The sequence below is a fragment of the Tenrec ecaudatus genome, chromosome 9, assembly GCF_050624435.1.
Source record: "Tenrec ecaudatus isolate mTenEca1 chromosome 9, mTenEca1.hap1, whole genome shotgun sequence".
NCBI classification, from domain to species: Eukaryota; Metazoa; Chordata; class Mammalia; order Afrosoricida; family Tenrecidae; genus Tenrec; species Tenrec ecaudatus.
The window spans coordinates 82,868,395-82,890,908 of NC_134538.1; positions in this window are offsets into that span (position 1 = coordinate 82,868,395).

A 22,514-nucleotide genomic window follows, 5' to 3' on the forward strand; every position below is an offset into this window, starting at 1 on the left:
TGTGTATAGTTATACCTTTATAAATAGCTTCTGCCTCCTACATCTTTTCTATATTTCCTTTCACCTTCCTACTGTTCCACTATCATGCTCACCCTCCACTCGGCTCTTAATAATTCCTCTCAGATCCATTGCACTTGATCAAACCCACCAGGCCTTAATAGCCCTCCTTGCTATCAATTTTAGATCACTTGTTGTTCCCTTATCCCTGAATTTGTTGACTCCCCGCTTCACCTCCCAGCCCTCTCCTCTCCTATGCCCCCCAGGACCACCAACCCCGTTGTTTTCTCCTCGGGATTGTTTTTCCTGCCTATCTTATATAGATAGACATGGAGTGAAAGAAAACAAACAAACAAAATATGATAGATAGTTCCAGGTCTGTCTGCTGACGCTTTATTGTTCTCTTTTCACAGCTAAATAACCTTGAACTCTAACCTTTTTTTTTATAACTCCCTGGTCTGATTTTTATAAGTTCATGATTGTTTGTGTTGCTCTCCTGGACTCTGTGCAAGTTCTTTTAGCTCTTGTGATCAATTGCATGCCCTAATCAAATAATTGATGGACAGATGTGAATGGTTCTGCAAGGACAGATCGTACTGTTGTCACCTAAGAGAGGTTCTGTGAAGGGGCGCAGGGAGAGATGGGTGGGTGCTGAGTTAGCATAGCACGCCAGCTGCTCTGGAGTCAACTCTGACTCACGGTGATCTCAGGTGTGTCAGAGTAGAACTGTGCTCCATAGGGTTGACAATGGCTGATATTTTGGAACAAGGCTGAGAGACGTCTCTTCCATAGTCCCTCCTGGTAGATTCCAGTCGCCAACGTTTTATTTTGCTGTCTAAGGCAGTGACCACTGGTGCCACCCAGGGACTCTATCAACGCAGCAAGGGACTGCAAAGCCATTTGAAACATAAAAGTGTGCTCTATACATGCCAAGCAGCCTGGGCTCTGATTAGACAGGCGTTCCCCGCAGACACGCAGATCGTGTGGTATAAGGCAAAGGCAATGGTGAGGTTGACATTTTCCCAGTTAGAACAATCTCGTATCAGCAGGGCTTGGGCAGCTCAACAGAAGGATGCCGACAATGTGACAGGATAGTTCACGGGCCGCTCCTTACAACACAATCGTGTTCTCTATGTGACGGTGCCACCATTCCACCGTTTATGGGGAGCTTTCTCCATTGTGTCCAGGGTTCTCCAACAAGCCGCTTGGAAATGAGTGACAGTGTGGGTGTGAGCACCATGCTGGTGCTATCCTGGGGGAAATTCCCCGGGCTCTGAGACACTACCCAGCCTTAAATCGGGAGGAGTTTGACAGATGTTCTGTCCAGCCTTCTGTGTGCACGTTAAAAGCACACTCCCTTCTTCCCCAGCGTGCCTTTCCGAGTGCCTTCTGAGCCTCCTGCCAAAAGGGAGATGAACCAAATACAGTCCTCAATGTGCCATCAAGTCCGCATGCCCCACCCCTAGGTGCCCACCATGAACTGTCCCTTCCCCTATCATCATCACTATTCTGCCTGGTGCACTTTCTTGTTTCCCCAAATGTCTGTCCATTGAACTTATCTGGGACTAATGTGCTCCCATCCTCAATGCAGAGGTCGATGGTACAATATCATCATCCTGTCTACTTTTGTTGCTTGCCACTGAGTCAACGCTGACTCCCAGTGAGCCCACGCGTGTCAGAGTCATCTGAACTACAAAGCATTTTTAATGGCTGTAATTTTACAGAAGCAAATCACCAGGCATCCGTGGGTAAATTCAAACCATCAACTTTTCCATTCGTACCCAACAAACAAACTAACTCACTATTATTAAGTCCATTCTAATTCAGAGGGCTACTAGAGCCACAGGCAACGAGTCTGTGCCCCCTAGAGACCGGTATTGAAATTGCCTCCAATTTACTCTCTATTTCTCCATCCCCGCACTCTCCTTACCTCCACACATCCCTCCCCCTCTACAGACAACCATTTGTAGGCCTGATGTGGCCACCGGATAAACAGAATTGAACTTGTTCTTTATCCCCTGTTGCAACCCACTCAGACCTCAGCCCTGAATTCTAGGATTTATGTTGACATCATAAACTGGGAGGGGGATAGATTATTTAAGCACATGTACGCACATATCTCTTGTCAGTCTTTCAGATGCATATGCCTCAGGAAGTGGAGGGGGATGGGATCTTGAGCAATAACAGCAAGTCACATGGAAATCCCCAGCATTGCTGGGAGCATACGCTCACAATAATCAACTCGAGCCGCCAACACCGGGCTTACCGGGAGAACAAAGGTTATGGGAGAGCCTGGACTTATTTTTCATGATACAAACAATTCTATTGACTCTCGAGTTTTCATTCTAAGACCTTCCTGTATCATTTGGTATTTGATGAAGATGAAATACAACGGGGTCACATGTCATGTCATTTATAATAAGTTAGCATTGCGGTTGGTTGGGACATAAGACCAGGCATATGAGACTCACAAATTTGCTTGCTGTAAATTCCCAGCACCTGTTTAAAGGCACCTTTACTGTGAGAGCAGCCCCATCACATTACATAGTGTGCGTCGTGGATGCTATTAGCCACCTGATTGCACGTTACCGAGCTAAAAAGGTTTGTAACTTTGCAGACAATCCACAGGTTTATGAATTGAAAGCCTCTGAAATAAATCATCCTTGGTAATGAAAAGCGGGTGGGTGGGGGTTCGTCAGGATATAATTTCTATTTGGCAAGGTATAATGATGTCACCATCCATTTATCCTCTGCACTTAAAGGCTGAAGCTGTTCCACAAATCACTGCTCAGCCAAACACATCTGGTGCCTTAATGGAGGACACGGCACATGTCTCTGATGAGTTCACACATCACTCGCCACGCAGAACAGAAGACACAACTTGTTCTTTTCTTACCCTGAGCAAGTCACTGGAACCATAACCTTTAATGTAATGAAGAACAGTGGGGCTTTATCATACCAAAAGAAGAACAACAACAACAACAGCAGCATTGTAGCTTTAAGATTTCTCTGAGTAGTTTGTAGCCCAAACAGCTTCACTTTGGGAGATCATATCTGTATCCTCATCATGATTTTGATGGATTGGGGTTTTTTTAACCAATAATTTATTTCATTATCAAAAAGACAGAGCACAGAGTTGTCCGTCAAGCCTCACCTCAAGGACAACAGGCACGGACAACGCAGCCATGGACAGCCAGGGAGGGAGTTCACTGCTCAAGGAGGCTCAGTTGAAATCCAGCCTCCAAACCACGTGCCTGGAAATCATGGCATTTGCTGAGAGAACGGGACACACGGTGTCATATAGACAAGTAGTCTTGGTACATGGGGTATGAGAGAGAGAGTGCTCATAAGAAAAACTTTTAATTCTGCCTACAAGATTCATGATGTCTGACGTAGCAAATGATTGCGCACGTGCTGGAGAGGATCAGGAAGCACCGGTGCCTTGCGGGATCCCATCCGTGCTGGGGGAATTGGAATCAGACTCACCAAAAAGCTCAGTGGAAGGCCTGTGTCTCCTCTCACTATTACAGCTGCCAAACCATTTGCATGATTGCTGTGTGACTTTGGGTAAATCCTATAACCTGTCGTTGACAAATGGGCATAGCAAGATTTGTCTTACCCATTTGCAGAATTGTTAGCATCAAATGAGGGAGAGGATGTTGTTTTCCCTCCATGAGCAACGACTACAATTGAATGAATCGATTCCAACTCAGAGTGACTCTCCATGGAGGGGGGAACTGCCCTGGGGAATCCCAGACTCTATTGGAATAGAAAACCTCATCTTGGGAACAGCTGAGCGTCTGGTTAGCGGTCCAACATGTAGCCACCGCCAGGGCTCCTGGATGAACCATATATTGTTAACACACTACCTTGTCATCTCAAGAGACCACATCACATGGCTTCTCACCGGCGGCTTCCTTACTGCTATTACTAACAGTAGAAGTCTTGGGGGCACAGCGGGGCTACAGGTCATGCTGCTAACCTCAGTCAGCAGTTCTAAGCCACTCGCCACTCCATGCAAGCAAGATGAAGCCTTCTGCCTCTGTAAAGATTTACGGTCTCAGAAACTTACAGGGGGCAGTTTTGCCCTGCTCTGTAGGGTTCCTGTGAGTCAGAATCAACCTGATGGCGGTGGGTTTGAGATTGTTCGTTTATTACTACTACAGAAGGTGCCTAGTGGTTCACTGGCTTATGTTTTGTGCAGCTAATCCCAAGGAAAGGCGTTCAAACCCACCAGCCTGATGCTGTAAAGATATAGAATCTCGGAAGCCCAATGGAACTGTTCTACTCCGTCCTACCGAGTCTTCCGGAGTTGAAGTTGATTCAAGGACAGTGAGTTGGAGTTTTTATTCTTACTAGTAAGGACATCACAAATGAAAATAACCAGAGGGTTAAAGGTGGTGGCGGTTCCTTGGTGAGAAAAGAAAGACCGTGGAGCGGGTGGGAAGAGGCCGTGGAAACAAAATGAGGAAGAAAGAGAGGGGTCTCTTCTTTCCCACGGGAGCGCGGAAGCCCTTTTGCACACACTCTACAGGACTGGTCTTTCGGAGCAGTGCTTTTGCTTTGGTGGTCAGCTCCGAACTTAGAGTAAAACTGAAAAGAAGCAGAAGAAAACCCTGAGCAGATTCCTGCAGCTCGTAGAGCGGGCTCGGATGAGTAAAGGTCCCGGAGGCGCCCAGCAGGGGGAGTCGGGGTGCAGGAAATTCTCAGGCTGCTGCAGTTCAGAAGAGGGCACCGTCAGCTCGAGCTGGAAAATGGGGCGAAGATGAGGGACTGGCAAACTACTAGCCATAATGTCCGTGATAAATACGGTCTCTCCAGTGATTACGTTTGTTAATATGAACTGGTTCCCAGCCACCATACCTGCAATTACAATGCAAGGGGTGTGTGTGCGCATGCGTGTGTGGGGGTGTGCGCGTGCGTGTGGGGTGTGTGCACTTGTGTGCGTGTGTACTTGCTTGATTGAAGGAAGAAAAGTTCAAAGGGAGGTGGGGTGCACACTGGATTTGATGTAAGATCGTCTTGTATACACATCATCCTACAGAGAATTCAAACCATTTTCTGAATCCTCGTGGCCTCCATGTGTCTAGAACATCATGAAATCTGAGCACACTTTTATCTAAAATGTTAGAGTGACCTTGGAGAAAAATGAAAGAATTAGGTTCACTCCTTCCAGATTGTGTACTGCTCCTCCGTAGTCAACAGTCCCATCTGCTAGCTTTTTGTTTTTCCCAACACCATAGCCTACTTCTCAACGCATCCTCATAAGCTTCTCAGATTCAGGAAGGGGGGAAAGAAGGAGGGAGAGAGGAAGGAAGGACAGAAGAAAAGGAAGGGAAAATAGGGTCTATTTTCTTTCTCTGAATTGTATCACCTTCTTTGTCAGCCACCCTACGGCCACCAGCAGCAGCACTGCTATGGGTGTGAAGCTACTTTTACAGGTCCCTGGCCTCTGCCACATCCCACTAAACACAGTCTGGTAGGGAGACACTCCCTCTCAGACAGGAATTTACTGAGATTGACTAGTCTCAGACTCCACTAGTCACTTAACGATGGCCCTCGGGTGAATAATGATTCCACAGGCTGATATTTTCTTTTATAAAACACAGCGAAAACCATGCTTTCCCCTTATTCTATGATAGTCTCATCTCATCCTCTCCCAACAAGATAAACTTGATCCTGTCACATGTTCTGGAAGCAGGTTTTCAAGAAGGGATTGCATTACTATTGATTGTCAGCAATGACATTTTCCGCCCACACAAAGGTCTGAAAGATGTCTCTCATATCACAGGTCTGGGCATACGGCGCTGTTGAAGTTCTGCTCTTTCAGGAGGGCCATCCATCAGGGTGGAGGGTTTGGGTTTGTTCTGGTGGTGGTGGTGCTCCACACCTACCCCCCCCCCCAAGCACCCTTTTCCTGTGAAGTAGGAATTATCTCAACAATCTTCCCTTTTAAAGAGAACATGAAAGTCAACTGCGAGTCTGCCTAGACTTTGTGAGCCCATATTCACAGTGACTAGAGTTCCTATAAGCCTAAGCCTCCCTGTAGATGAACACACAGATCTTAAGCACTTGCGTTAAAGTTAATGCAAAAGTTCAGAGGTGCAAAATAATTTAAATGTGCCCAAGTGGTCGCAATCACATCTGTAAAATCTCAGCACTGAATTATGGACATGCGGAATATTAAAAAGGCAAAGCTAACTCAATCTGCATTTGCAATGCCCCCTGGCTGTTACGGGGAGAAAGGAAATTGCTTTCTGCTGAATTCAAAGGCACACTACTTAGTGCTGTATTGAACTCAAGGAGGAAAATCACTCATTTTTATTCTACCACTTAACTTGTGCTTATGTAATCTGTCTGGCACCAGACTCAGTTGTCTGATATTATTTTCAATCACAGAAAGAGAATATATAATTCAATCATTACACCTTTATTTTCACTTGCTTGGTGATCTCTGGGAACCTTATTACTGTGGTAAATCCCAACCTGTCATCAATCAGAACATGGCCCTGCGACTGTCTCTGACAGGCAGCACCAGCCCCGAGGATTATTAGTTTGATTCTTGAAAAGGGTGTTGGGGAGGGCAAGGTTACATGGGCCCTATCAGATGGGCAGCAAATGGGTTCCTTCAACAGGGACTTGCCTCCCTTTCCTTTGCCATACACAGGCCATCCTTGGGCGGAGATGATAAGGCTGGTTGATATTGTTGTTGTGGCTGGTGTCGGCTTCTGTTGAGTCATGTTGTCTCCAGGGGTAACAGGTCCTTTGTCCTGGGCCATTTCCATGATCTTTGATAAGCTTGGGTCCATTGTAGCTGTCCTGTTGTCAAACCATCTCACTGAAGGGTTCCTCATTTTTGCAGATCTTTACCCAACAGGATACCCTTTTCTAGCGGTTGGTCTTTCCTGATGACATGTGCAAACGAACTGAATCCACGTCTGACCATCCAGAGAGCGTTCTGGCTACGTTTATTCTCTGACTGATTTGTGCCTTCCTCTGGCAATCCAGAGCACTCCATTTGCTTTGCCAACACCACAATTGCGATGCATCAATTCTTCTCCACCTGCCGCTTTCATTCCAACTTTCACAGGCATATGGAATGAGGGAAAGGATGATGGCTTGGATCAGGAGCACCTTAGTCATCAGAGAGACATCTTTGGTTTTCAGGACTTTGAAGAGGTGCTTTGCGGCAAGTCTGACGAATGCAGCATGTCATTCAAAGATAGGGTAGACGGGCACATTAGTGGCCAAGCCATTGCAAAGCAGGACCCCTTTCCAACCTTTTATCTTCTTCAAATTTATTCTTCCATCTTTCTAACTAGTTCTTCCTCCAGTTGCTTCTTTTCTTCTTCAGTTTATCAAGTTTTCTTCAGGATCCCACTGGGTAAACACAGTGGGTCTACCTGCCCTCTTCATTGGGTCATGCTGGTTATTGCCTGCCACCCCTCACCCCCTTTAGGCAACTCAGAGTCACTGCCATCGAGTTGATTCCGACTCTGTGGGGCAGGGGAGAACTGCCTTTGCGGGTATCCAAGACTATTATTCTGTAGGGAAGAGAAAGTGTTGTCTTTCTCCCTCGGAGAGGCTAGTAGTTTCACAACTGCTCACCTTGTGGTTTGCCACCCAATTCGTAACCGTGATGCCACCATGGCGCCTCCATTTTGGCAAGGAGATTCCCAAAAAGCAATTCTCCAGGCTGAAGGGACAGCACCGGAAGTCTCTTAAGATGGAAGCCTGACTAGAAAGACAGCGTGAAGGACTGAGGTCTGCTCAAGGAGGAGTCCAGGAAAGGCAGAAATAATGTGGGCGTGTCTGGTCACAATGGAAAGGAAAAGCAACACAGCTTCGTCAACCCGGTTGGCCATAAGCCCATTTCAGAGACCTCCTATTGGTGCTGGCAGATGTCTCCACTGGTCTTGGTGATCCTGTTGGTCCTGAGTTACTTGGTTTCCTTTCTCTCCAGGTTTCCTGTGGTTCATCATCGGATCAGGACGCACTGCCCTTGTTTCTCACTTGTCCTAGTTGGGTTTGATATCTCCTATTGCAGCGCACCTTAAACACCATTGTTCTAAGAACTGACCCATTCTCTCTGGAAAGAGGCCTAAACATGTGCATTTTAAATAAAAGCCCAGGTGGTTTCTGGGTAAAACCCAGGGCTATTCTTGGTGAACTAGCCTTTCAGGAGCCGCGTCACAGTGCAGACACTGTTGCATAGTCTAGTCTGGAGGACCCGCTCTTCCTCTCCCTTTCCTCCTCCTCCTCCTCCACATGCACCCAACAGGAACCCTGGTAGTGCAGGGCGATACGCATTGGCTGCTGACTGCCATGTGAACAGTTCAAAATCACCAGTTGCTCCTGGAGAGAAAGACAACACTTTCTACTCCCATGAAGAGTGGGAGTCTCAGAAATCCCCGAGGGCATTTCTCCCCGGCGGTCCTGTAGGGTCCCGAGGAGTCAGAATCGACTCAACAGCAGTGCGTTTTGTGACACACTCACACAGACACGTGTTTACCCCCCACACATAGACTCTGATTTGGTCCAGTGATGCTGACTCGTTGCCACATTATGAAAGAAGACTCTTGCTGGCGGCCTGCTACCATAGGCTAAACACATCACAGTCACTTGTGCGCGAGGAGAAACTACTCCCAACATCAAAGAAGAGGCACAGAGGAGCCCCAGAAGGTGGTTTATAAATTTTACAAATTTATTTTTAAAAATTTTAGCTGGAAACTAGCATCCTAAAACAAATTCCACTATTTTTCTAACAAATGCCGCATCCTTAATTTTGGTACCTTGGACTTTGCTAGTTCTATAATTAGGAATTCAAAAAGATGAATAATTGTAATGGCTGGGGTTGGGGCAGGAAGAGGCAGGTTATTTCAAAAGCCATGGCATTTCCTTACATGTGTAATGCATGGATACTGAAAACCTAGAGAGACAGACTAATTAGAGAAATCTCTGACAGGAGAAAGCCCGCTTGGTCCGTGGAATTTCAACTCAGGTCTGGCCAGATAACATTTAAACATCCGAATGCAGACTAGGGTTTTTGAAAAAAATATATACATCTGGTAGCAATGAGAGATTTACAATCCCCAGCGTGCACAGTTCATATATTGACTGACCTTTTATCTCCACAGCTGGCGAAAGGGGAGCATTTTGAAAACCCCAGAGGAAACTGGCAGGGTGTCTAAGTAAATGTGTAAGGGGAAAAGGAGTCCCTATTAAAGCAAAATACGGCCCCCTTTGCTCTGCACATGCCATAACTTACCTGCATGAGTCCTTTCTAACCGGGATTTGCCAGGTGATTTATTCGTCAGTCGGAATTCAGTGCCGGAAGGAGAGCCATGAGGAAGCAGCTTCCCGCTCTGCACTTCATGGATTTCATCATCCACTGGAAATACACCCACTGCGGCTTCCTGAATCGCCACCATATTGCCCCCAGATGAGAGCTATTTCCATCACAATCGCTTCAGTGTGGTTAGCCCAAATGAGACCAACACCAATTCGTGAATGAATTAGAAGCTACATCACAGTGTTGACAAAGAGACTCAAAAGTGCTACAGAGTGCTAGAAAAAAGAACAAATGCACCTTGGAAGAAGTACAGCCAGAATGCTCCTTAGGCGTGAGGCTATGAGATTTTGTCTCACGTACTTTGGAAATAATATAAGTAAGGACCAGCTCTTGAAGAGAGACAATCATGCTTTGCAGAGGGTCAGAGAAGAAGAAGACCCTCCACCAGATGGGTGACCCAGTGGCTCCAGCAATAGGGGGTGGGGCACAGCACCGTACAGCATTTCCTTCTGTGCATAGGGTCACAGTGAGTTGGCACTGGCTCATTGGCAGCTAACAACACAAGCCTCCTTACTGAACTCTCCTCAGTGCCGCCTTTCCGCGTCTCGAGGGCCTGTTGCCCAAAGGTATTGGCTCCAATGGTGGGCAACCTAATTCTTCAGGGGAAACCTCATCCTCAGCTTACAGGAGGGGCTTTGTCTCCATAGGTTTAACAAGGTAACAATACGTAACAAGGAGTAGCCCACCGTCCCAACAAGAGGATTGTACGCAGCGTAACTGGATGGCCATGCCATCTCAAAGGAAAAGCTTTAAATTCATGATGTATATTGGGATGATAAATCAGAGAATATTGCTACAGATCAGGCAGCATAATATAGAAGCTGACCCACGGGGAAATTCGTACAACATAGATAACACTGGATTAAAGCTGCAGGAAAAAATGAAAGGGAAAAAATCAAGCTGTTTAAACATTAAACATTTGTTTAAATATTAAAGTAACGTTATCCTGACAGCAAAATCGATATTAAATCAGGCCTGGAAACTGTTTTACGACCTCAAACCCCGGGCTTCTAAACTGCCAGGGTCATAAATGATGTCACTGTCCAGCGTGATCCTGCTTGCCAGCAGGCAGGTCAGAAATGCCAGCTTTAATTTTAAAATGCTAATTTGTGATGTCATTTAAAGTTTACTCACGGGGACAAATCCCCTCATTGGACAAGAGCCCCTCAAAGTGCTGCTGTGAGCAAAATGTGTCCCCTCTTGATCTCCCACTGTGGGGCCGCTGAGCTCTCCTGTGTCTCCACAGAGCGTTTGAGGATGCATAATAAACGGGTGGAGTTGTTTCTTCTTCTGTCAACACAGACAGGGCTGTTGAGGAAATCCCTCTGGGGCTCAAGGAAAGGAAGTGATAGAAAGTCGCATGTACTGCAGAACGTCCCAGGTACAGGTGGGGATTTGAGACCAGCAGTGTAGATATGGTGCGAGGTCTCAGCCTTAAGCTATCCACTGCACCATGGGATTGAGACATAGTCCCAAACCCAGCCCCCACCCCCAAATGGGCCTCCTGCTCCCCACACCCTGCCCCACCAGCTTCTCACAAAACCAGGAGCGTGTGTTCATGATTGACTTCTTCAGTTGGGAGTTCTTGAAGGGTTTACTAAAACACAGATGCTCTTGGGAGGAACAAGAAGGCCCAGCTTCCACAGGTCTGTATTGTAGATGCTGCTGGCCTTCTCTGAAACCGGATGCCCAGCAATGGTGGTCACTGGCATCAGTAAGTGGGGGTCCACCCGGTTCATGCTCCTCAGATGGAGATTTCAGCAGAACAGAGCATGGATCAGTCATCCAGGGTCATCCAGTCACACCTGGGAGAAGTGCAATTTAACATCCAAAAATGGGACACAAACAAACTAAAGGTGTGTGTGTGTGTGTGTGTGTGTGTGTGTGTGTGTGAAGGAGTGGTGATGATAGCAGGCAAAAAGAGTATACATCAGAGGGAGTTCAAATAATGAAAACTTCCAAGGTGGGCCCTGAGCAAGAGGGGAGCTATAGGTAGTCAAGAAGCAGAGCAAATCAAAGACAAGGTCTACAACTTGCCAGTTGACATCAGAGTGCTGAGCGCAACTGAAGGCAACTGCCTGCTGCTGGGGCTGAGGCACCAATCAGTGTGGCAGCAAGTGTACAATACTGCTTGATGTGACTGAACTACGGAATGATATGATGTCTGTATTAACTCCAATGGTGTTATTTTGAAGAAGAAACTAATAAAAATATTAAACTTCTCATAATAAAAATATTAAAATCCTCAAACTAACGGAGCCTTTTATTCGTAGTGGCATTTCCACTGCAAATGAAATGACATTCATCTATCTCAGTGGTTCTCAACCTGTGGGTCGAGACCCCTTTGGAGGTTGAATGACCCTTTCACAGGGGTCACCCAGTTCGTAACAGTAGCAAAATTACAGTTATGAAGTAGCAACGAAAATAATTTTATGGTTGGGGGGTCGCCACAACATGAGGAACTGTATTAAAGGGTCTCGGCATGAGGAAGGTTGGAACCACTGATCTATCTCGTCTTAAAATCAGAGTCATGAGAACGAAACTACTGAACTCTTCAGAAGAGAGATCAGCGGTCACTTTCTATTGTCCACTGGGGGGAGAACAAGCACAAAGGCAAACCACACGTGGGACCAGGAACCACACAAAATGCAGCCGAAGGAGCCATAGTGCCGCCCCAGCAAGACAGCGTCCTGAGCCTCCAGAGGACCATCCAGAGTGGGAGCCAAGGGAGTCTCGGGCTTCAGACCAACCACCAAGCAGCATGCATGCCGAAGACCTTGTCCACCACAGTGGCAGTAAGGGCGCCCAACGTTGTTATCTCCCCCGTGATGCTCTGGACTTCCACAGAGGCAAGGAGTCCCACATGGTATTTATTTACTTATAATTTCATCCAAGTCACCTCTGTTCAAAAAGATCCTCCCCTGAAATTTCAGCTTGCAATTTGGACCTATTTTGATTTTCTACACAGCTTAGAAGAGACGTTCCCCCGTGGATAGATTTTCCTCCACCTTTGGGCCTCTGTAAACTTACAGACACGATCCTTCCTGTGGAAGAGATGTGCTCTTGTAAATGCAGGAGTAAACGCCTCTGCTTTCTGTCCGCCCCAGTTCTGTCAGCTTTGTGTTTGCAGAGAGGAGGAAACCAGGAAACTACCCAAGAAGAACACAGTCCCTAATGAGAACAGCATAAACACCGCCCAACCACGTTTTGCAGGTGCAAAGCAATGTCATCAATTCATCCTCTCGCCCACTCACCACCCCCTGCAGCTAACACGCTGTTCTGATGTTCTCATCTGTAATACAGAGGCCGGGGGGGGGGGGGGGTGAAGGGGGGGTGGACTATCCAGACAAGGTGGGAAGAGCATCACAGAGAGGCTATGGGAATGGTAACCTCGAAAGACTTTGGTAAAATGATATAAGCATTTTTGTTTGTGTTAGCTATACCCTCCTGGGCAGCTTCTACACAGGGAAAAGGTGTTATGTAAACAAAAGGCAATTTCATGTTCAGACTCACAAAGGCTAGAAAGCTGATCATCGGTTTTTAGGATTGAACGTGACGGTGACCTTCAGTGCTCACCTCACCAGCAAACTTCCAGGTGACTTCTCGAAGAACTTGAGCGTCTGCTGGGTGGGAAGCTTTCCTTATGTGGTCATGTGACGCAACCACTTTTTCAACACTTCATAGATCTTATTTTTATTTACCTAGAACAGTGGTTCTCAACCTGTGGGTCATGACCCCACTGGGAGTCAAATGACCCCTTCACAGGTGTTGCCTGATTCATAACAGCAGCAAAATTACAGGCATGAAGTAGCAACAAAAATAATGTTATGGTTGGGGGGTCACCACAACATGAGGAACTGTATTAAAGGGTGACGGCATTAGGAAAGTTGAGATCCACTGACCTAGAAGTTGAAACAAATAAGCAAACGTACTGGCTATTGCTGTAAGGTGAGCTGTTCGAACCCACCAGCGGCACCTCAGGTGGAAGATCAGGCTTTTTGCTGCCCAACAACTCCAGCCTCGGAAGCCCGGTGGAGCCTACCACAAACCCTACTGGTCTCTGTGAGTCTGCATCTACTCCAGGACATTTGGTTGGGTTTAGTTTTGGTGTAAAGTCTTGGTAGATTAGACTTTGTCCTTGAGTCGATATGATACTTTAAAAATAATGGTTCCAATGTAAGTCAGTATGACTTTTCTTTTCCTGGTGATGCTAAGTGAATTTGTCTCTATGGTTCAGTAAATAGGTGCTGACTGGCCTTAGCAGGATTGTCTTGGTTGAGGTCGGGTCCTGCCAAGTCCATTCTGCTGCATAGTGACTGAGAGTTTCCTAGGCTGTGATCTCGACAGAAGCAGATGGATGATATTTCTACCACAGAGTCCCTGAGAGGACTCGAACCACCAAAACTCAGTTAGCAGACAAGCTTTAACCTCTACACTACCAGGACTCCTTTTGAGGGAGCGCAAACTCAATCACGGGCATCCAGTCAATGCTGACTCACCGTGAGCCTACAGGACACAGCAGAACTTCCCTGTGTGGTCCAGAGACTGGAACTGTTTCTGGGTGGAGATAGCCTCATCTTTCTCCCACGGAGCAGCTGATAGTTTCAAACTGCTGTTGTTTCAGTTAGCAGCCCGATGCTTCACCCAATATGCCACTAAGGTTCCATTTTTTGAGAGAGGAACACAAGCCTGAATCAAGCAGAAGCAGCTCACTGTTCAGTGGATGGGCAGATAATTACAATCAATAACACTATTATCAGGGCTCAGATCTAAAGTGTTCCAAATGGATTATGGGGACTCCTCTGGAATTAGTCTACAGAAGTGCCTTCTCTGCCTCTCAATCCAAACAAATAAGTTCACCTTGCCTGGACTTTGGTGTCATAAGATCAAAGGTAACAGAAAATGCAACCAAACTTGCTCAAAAAACAAAGACCGAGCATTGGCCTGAATAAGTGGAAAATCAGGAAAGAGGGAAAGTTTTGTGGGGTGGTTTCCTCCCAGGTGTGGATTCAATTAAAGCGGCCCAGGTGAGCGCAAGACAGAAGCTTCATCCTAGAGAGGATGGTCCTGGAACAGTTTGGAAATGGCTCCCTGAAGAATTTTTTATCTGAAGCAGCAGACAAGGTTCTTATGAACCAATGCAGAGTATCTACAAGTTTTTCCTGACTTACCCAAACCCTGGTGATTGGATCATTCTAGAACATTTAACGTCAGCAAAAAAAGTAAGGATAGTTAGTGTTTGACATAAAGAAGTTGTGTCCACCACGAAACAAGTGAACTTGCTTAGTTCATCATGGGTGTAAGGCCTCTCCTAGATCTCTCAGAGAAGTCCCCAACCCTCCATTTAACCAGGTCAGTCTCAGTATCTTTAAAAACACACTGCCATTGAGTTAGTTCTGACTTACATGAGCCCTGGTGGACAGAACAGATCTGCCCCATAGGGTTCGCAAGGCTGTCAATCTCTACGAAAGCAGACTGTATGTTTCAGTAACCAGCCAACTGCTCTGATCCGGGTACCACGAAGGCTCTTCTCAAGGCCTGTGACAGAAGGTCCCAAATCGCTCCTGCCCCTCCACCTTAACTACGCACTAGATGGAGCCCGGCTCTGATGACAGTCATGACCATCATCATCCGAGCTGTCGTGGGGATGGTTCAATGCCCACCACAGAAGACAAAGTGCCTCTTCTCATATCTCCCCGTGAAGATGTGGGTTTCCAACATCACACATAAAGAAAGGTCCGCTTTGGTTCAGGATGAGAGTTGAATGGAGAAGGCTTGCAGGGAAGATAAAGCCGGCAGCAGGTAGTTCTCCATGAAAAGGGCCCCGAGAAGAGGAACCAGTGCTCCATCAAGGTAAGCTCTCGAGCCCCTGGACCACCAAACTAAGAAGGCAAGAGAACACGGGACCTGGTTCCTCCTTTTGGCTGAGGGACGGTTCTGGGCACTTGGTCGGGCAGGTGTCTCTCTCCTGAGAACAGCTCCAGGCCCAGGTCCCCAGAGGAAGCCAGAAGAAGCCTGAGTTGCTGATAAAAGTCTCCTTTGGCCAGAGGCACCAGGTTTGTCTCGCCCCTCATTAAAGTGGGCGCCTACAGCCAGGCTGTCAGTTTCGAAAGAAAACTTTTAATTTTAGCTGGAGCCCAGGGCACCCGCACCAGAGGAGACAGGGAATTCATTTATGAGTTCCTATGGCAGATTATGGGTTTTATTTGCTCCTTTACACCACTTTTCAGTCTGTCATTTTGGTAAGGCTAACCCCAGTGTAAAATGTTCCCGTAATTATGCTCAGAAACACTCCCAGCCTGCTGCATGCCAATAAACGGCTGGAATAACTGTCAGGCTAAATGAATCCCATTTGGACAAAATGATTATTGAAAGTTATTTTAGTTCCCTATTAAGCAGTCGTGGAACAGAGCGGTAATCAAAATGTTTATTTCAATTAGAATTATGATGGTCAATAAAAACCTCAAGCAGAAAGTAAACTCCACTTGATCAAATGAAGTAGAGGCCACGGCTAGTTAAACTTAGTTTTCATGCGGCCCCCCTCCTCCAGGCCAGCAAGGGGCATGAGGATCAGTCTTTTTTCTACCCAGTGCAGAGCCCTACTCCAGCCAGCCTATCCAGGGTCGTCTCCGGCCCGATCTGGACAAACCCTCGATTCTTTCTTGATGGTTACCATGGCAGAGAAGTGGGCGCGAGGCTCCTGCAAAGTCCGGGAGCACCCTAGCACACTGACTGGCTGAGAAAAGACTGTGTTTGGGGCGGGGGGGGGGGTGGTAATATTGGCCCAACCATGTTTATTCATTATCCCCTGCCCCGCCCCCACCCCAGTCAGGACTGTGCAGCGTTTCCGTTACTATGGATACGATTTCTTTCCCTGTGGATCTCAAAAGGTAGCTGCGGGGTAAAATGCTTTTTGCTTTTGGAGATATAGCAGTCAGTCTTCCTCACTAGAAAAGAGCATTGTGTTTTTGTTTTTGTTTCGTTTGGCGAAAGAAACGAGCCTACACATCCTTCTGGGAGGTGCCCAAGCGATGCCATGTTGGTCACAGAGCACCAAGCTGCTTCCTGCCCTCCCCAATCACAACGATTTAACCATCGCCTTCGGTGCCTGACAATTTTGTGTTGCTTTCATCGATCCTCATGTTCAGGCCGCCAAGCCAAACTCACTGTCACCCAGGCGCTTCCACGCAAAGCAGCGCTAAGAGCAGGGTGAGCTGCTTGGCCCGGTGGGTGTCCACCTGAGACTGCAACTCTTGACCAAAAAAGAAAGCCTCATCTTTCTCCGGCGGAGGCAGGTGGTTTGGAACTGCTGACTGTGCGGTTAGCAGCCCAGCGTGAAACCCACTACACCACCAGGGCTCCTGTGCCCGCACCACACGCTACATTAATTATGTCAAAATCTCTGGACGCGTGGGAAGTAGGTAGCAGGTTTTGTTGTTCTTTTGTTTTGTTTTTAAGTTCCCCAGGTGATTCCAATGTGCAATTAATATTTTCAACCAACTGGTCCATTTCATTTCAATTAAACCTCCTGCTGAGAATTGGCATTTCCACCCCGGATCTCCTGAATCTGAATCGACATGCTCAACAAGATTCCCAGGTGACTCACATGCATGTCTAAGAACCGTTCCTCACTCCGCGTCAGAATGGACCTGGTGCCAGTGAGCTGGTGAGGGATCTTGTTAAACTGTAGGCACTGAATCAGTATATCCACGGTGAAAATGCAAATGAGTAGAGGGTCAGTCCAGCATGAACCAATTAGAACGCCTGATTTGAACCATTACCCTAAGTGGGGGAGGGGAGTGAAAAACTCATTGTCATAGAGTAGGTGCTGACACATGGTGAGACCATGTTAGGGAGTAGAATTGCCCCATAGACTTCTGGTTTGGTGGTGGTGGTCGGGCTGCTGCTGCTGCTGCTGTAATCTCTATGGGAGCATTTCACCAAGTCATCCTTGTGGTGTTCCTAGATTATTAGTCAAAGACAAGCTGTTTGTGCCACCTGGGAGCCTTTCTCTAGGGTAGTGATTGAACTAGTAGCCTCAGCACCACCTGGGAGCTTGGGAGCCAAGCAGATTCTCAGCTGCTACCTTAACAAGAATGTCAGCACAAAGACAGACACTCTGCTTTACCAGCTTCCAGGTGAGCTTGATGCACACTCAAATTCAAGAGCTGCCAGCAATAGAGACTCAAGTTCAAGAGTCACCATTATAGAAATTCTTCCTTAAAGAGCAAAACTGAGCAAAAATGTTTACAAAGAATTCATTTGTTGAGAATACCTGTTAACCCTTCATGCAACAGGAGCAAGATGAAGAAACCAAAGATGCTTATCAATCATTTATCTAATTGTTTAAACAAAGGATCGAAGAGAAAAGGTGTTACAAACCAAAAACAAACTCATTGCCATCGAGTTGATGCTGACTCATAGTGACCATGTAGGACAGGGGAGTACTGCCCCTGTGGACTGCCAGCGTATAAGTCTTTACAGTAGTAGAAAGCCTTATCTTTTCCCCAAGGGGCTTCTGCTGGTGTGAACTATTGATCTTCCAGTTAGCAACCCAAAATGTAACTATTACGCCACCAATTTTCCTTAAAGGGGCTACAAGTATCTCATGATTCCCACCTAGACAAGGACAAGTGTCTCATAAATGCTGGGGCAAGTTCAATAATAAGGGACAGTGAGGCGAGAATTTACACATCAAAAGTTACGGAAGCTAGAGTGAGCAATGAGTAGGCAGGGCCAAGTCTGAAGCAAAATCTTGGGGCAGACCACAACCTTTCTTGTTGATCTGTGTCAGCTTCCGACCCTTGATAACTCTGAATTTCCAAGTTCCTCGTGATGCCCTGAGCCCCTCCGAACAGAGAAAGGAATTCATGAGTCAGAACGGACTTGACAGCAATGGGTTTAGGGTTGTTTGGTTTGGTTCCGTTTTTGATGTAAGGTCTGAAGAACTAGTCATGAATTGTGTTACCTCTGATTGGGTTTTAAGCAAAACTTCTTAGATAGCTGTGCTTCGACAGCACTTACTGCATCCCCACTTCTGCTTTAAGTACTTTATGACAATGAACTCATTCAACGTTCATAGCAAACAATATGGTGGCAGGCACTAGGTTACCGCATTTCACAGAGGAGGAAAACCAAGACAAGATGTCAGCGTGTTCTCCCAAGGTCACTCTGCTAGAAAATGGCTTTGAACCCTGGCACTTTGCCTCTAACGTGTGTGTTCTTCATTGTTTGCTAAATAGCCTCTCAAAGCCCGTGGACTACAGGCAACACTTGCGATGGGAAAGTTGGAGGCAACAAGAGTTCTCAAGATGAATGTACACTGTAGCTTACAGATGATCTTCCAGAGAAAGATGAGACTTTTTACGTCTGTAAAGAGTTACAGCCTCAGAAACTGACAGGAGCGATTCTACCCTGTCCTATAGGGTCACTTTGAGTCAGCATCGACTCATTGGCAGTGAGTTTTTTGTTTTATAGCTAATTGGTGATTTCATATCCATTCAAAATCGGCAGTCCTGGTAGATGGCTTCCAACACAGTGTATTGATCTCTCTTAGAAAATGTCTGGGGCTGCTGAGATAAATGTTTGACTATGAAAACAAAAATCCTGAACTAGTTATTTTGAAATGTTCTTTCTTATGAAAAGTTATATCCATGACAATGTGGCACATCCACGATACACTCTGTCAAACTGAGACGCGGCCTAGGAGTAGCAAACACCAAAGCTTATTGAGAGCGCATTCCAACATCAGGACCAAACCAACTGTAGACAGCTAGCTGGTGGACCTAGAAGATTGAGGAGGACAGGGTTTGAGATTTCTCTTCTCCCACTTATTTTTCCCCTTGAGTCTGAATCATAGTCTTTTGCTACCTGAAATGACGTCTTGCCTTGGATTAAGACATCACTCATTGACTTCTAGCAAGTCTGTCAAAAATAAACTACACATTGTATTTTCATCCTGCACTAGCACCACGGAATCTAGTGGCTCCTCCTTGTTAACCCACAGCGGACTTTCTAAATATTGCACTATTTAAATCTTCTTGGCAAAAGGCTTCTCAAGCTGGCTGGGGCCGGGGTGGGGTGGCTGCGCTGAATAATCTTCGATTCTCATTCCTTGACATTTTAATTAAGATAATTTAACAGTCTATTAAGCACCATATGCAGACTCTCCCCACGAGGATCCAGTGAGGAAGGAGTCCTGGTGACCGGCACGATGTGTAGAAGCCTGGACATAAAGGTAGCCTAGAGGTAGATGGAGTCCTGGTTATTCTTCAGCCCAAGGTCACCCAGTTAATGGGGGCCTCTGGATCTTCCACTGGGCGAGGCGCTATGGGATGCTAAATGGGACCATCCAGGCATAACAGATTATGAGTATTCTTCTGAAAAAGCTCATTGTCTTCGCCTCTCAGTGATTCATGTCAGCTTTGGGGTGGGGGAATTGGAACCAATTCCAGTGACTCAATACCCTGTGGTTTGGTTTTGTTTTCAGCGGGTAGAGGGGTTGCCAAATGTAGTCTGAGATCATTCTTCTCAACTTGTCCCCAGTGATATTGACACAGGAGTTCTGGGGACACACTGGGAGCTTCCTGTTTTTCTACCTAATGGGTCAGGAAAGTACAGCGAAGAAAAATACATCCTACTCAGGTTTCTGTAACCGGAAACGACACCTGTGATCTTCATGATTTTAATCAGGGACTACTGCCTAGCCCTGACAGTCAAAAGTTCTATTCTGGGGCAAGTCTGTTTGCAAGATTCTAAAAATTTCTTTTTAATTTTTGTGGTAAATAGGTGTGTAACACAATATTAGCAGTTGCAACAATTTTCACACCTACATTTTGGGGATATTAATTATATGTAACATACTGTTCATGCTTACCCCTTCTCAGATTTTCCCATTATCCTTTACTGCCACCCTTTGAAATGAAAGAGTTTATTTCTGACAAATAGTATGTATCTCATTCTAGAAGGAGGAGATGTTTGCCAATATCCCCAGGGATTCTAGGCCTTTGTCTGTTCATGTATGTTCAGCACCCTCGGGATTCATTCCAGTTTTGCATTTTCAGTGTGGTTGACCAGGTGCATACAATGGTATGTCATGGGACAGGGAAACTGTCAAATGCACTTGTAATATAGTGAGAGATTTTTTTATGCAAACCCTCAGTGCTGAGGAATCCCTGACCCTCCATCTGTAATTCAGAACCAAGAAAGAAGTGAGGGTGCAGTTTTCGGATAACAGAATAAATGGAGTCAGGACCAGCAGCAGGGTGAACCCAGGGAGGCTGCTGGGTGGGGATTATGCTGGAGAAGCCAGAGTCAGGAGTTCGAGCTTACTTTAGAAGCCAATGATCAGTGACTCCCAAAACGTCTGCTTTTATTCTAAGTGGGGGGCGGGGGGGTGAGTACGTTCAGTGAAGGGAGAAATGCATGTGTGTGCGAAGGCATGGAACTACCTGGACGGATTGTGGGCCAGTGAGAAGCTTTAGAAGGCAGTTTGGATGGGGGTGCTAGGAAGGGGTGGTCAGAATGGGTTGGGAGAAAAGGTGAGATGCATTGGGATTGCACTAAGAATCCAGGAAGTTTGCCCTGGTGACATCAGGGCAGAGTGGATCTGCTCCTTAGGGTTCCGGAGACTATACGTCTTTAGGGGAGTAGATAGCCTCTCCTTTCTCTGGTGAAGCATCTGTTGAGTTTGAACCACCAACCTTGGGTTAGCAGCCCAACACTTAGCTCATTGTGTGGCAACCTCCCATGAAGTGAAAACATCTGCTGGTAATTTGCTGCTGACCCTTCAATAGCATGAGATTGAATTGCCAGGGCATGTTCATAGGTAGCTTTTCTTTCCTGGTATTATGATGGTGAGCTTCAGTGGTGCCAGTATCCCGTTCAAATGCCATGAGGCTCTTAGCTCACAACACTTCAGCTCTTCGCAACAGCAAGCAACAAGAATGCCCACAAAGATGTGGGCCAAGCAGTTCAACCCCATATTTTTCAAATGTCAACTGGATTTATCTACAATATCAAAGCTCCCAGTAGTCATCATACTCATAAGAACAAACGCTGCCTTAATTAATAACTCATTCAGGAATTTCTCTTTTTTTAAATAAATAAATTGAAATGAGACTTTTCCTCCTGCTCTCATCCTTCCTCCCTTCTCCACCTTCCCCTCAGCCTCCTCAGAGTCTTCTAAGTCTGCTTCTGTTGGTGTGAAAACCATTTTACTTGCTTTTATTCTTTGATAAGCGTTGTCTCATGTAAAACTTGTCTTTAGAGATGGACTAACTTTGCTGAGCATAAGATCTTCCAACTTTATCCATGCCATGAAGTGTTTGACAGTATCATCTAACTTTTTCAGGGATGTATAATATTCTATTGTGTGCTATGTACCGGAGCTCCTTTATCCATTCCTCCACAGTTGGGTATTTCTGTTGTTTCAAGGAATTGCCATAAGCTGAGAGCTCCTGGGGTTTATATCTAATACTGAAAACAACCTGGAGGTATGCTGGTTCCATGTCCATTTTTCAAATGGGAAGACAACAGTCCCCAAAGCTGAGAAACCTGCCCAAGATCGCAGAGCCCATAAAGGAAGGAGCTAGACTTTGATGCCACGTTGTCCATGACATCCCACCTCCTTCCCTAGTGGGTGTTGAAGAAGCCTTTGCTGAATGAATGGGATGGATGACTATCTGATAAATTGTAAAACAATAATCATAATATCAATATTCTCCAACAACTAAGGGATTTTCCCTACCAAGTCACTGATGTGCTCCATATTCCGGGGAACATAAAGATTCTCCAGTATTTCTCATTAAGACAAGGAAAATTGATAGAGAAAGCAAAAAAGCAAACAAGGGCCATAGAGTCAATGCTGGCCACTTGTAAGTTCCTGAGACTGTTAACTGTTTGCGGGAATAGAAAGCCCAAGCTTTCTCCCGAGATGGTGGTTTCAAGCTGCCAACCAGGCAGATGGCAGCCCAACACGTAACCACCACACCACTGGGTTCCCTTTGATGAAGAAGAGCTTACAAGTACACACTCCGCCCGGGCCAGGCACTCTTCTCTAATACATAGGCAAACTTCCTGAAGTTGATGTGTTTCTCTCCCAGCATCTTGGGTGATCTGTTATATTACTCAGTGCCTCGGACATTTCTTAAGCACAGAAAACAAG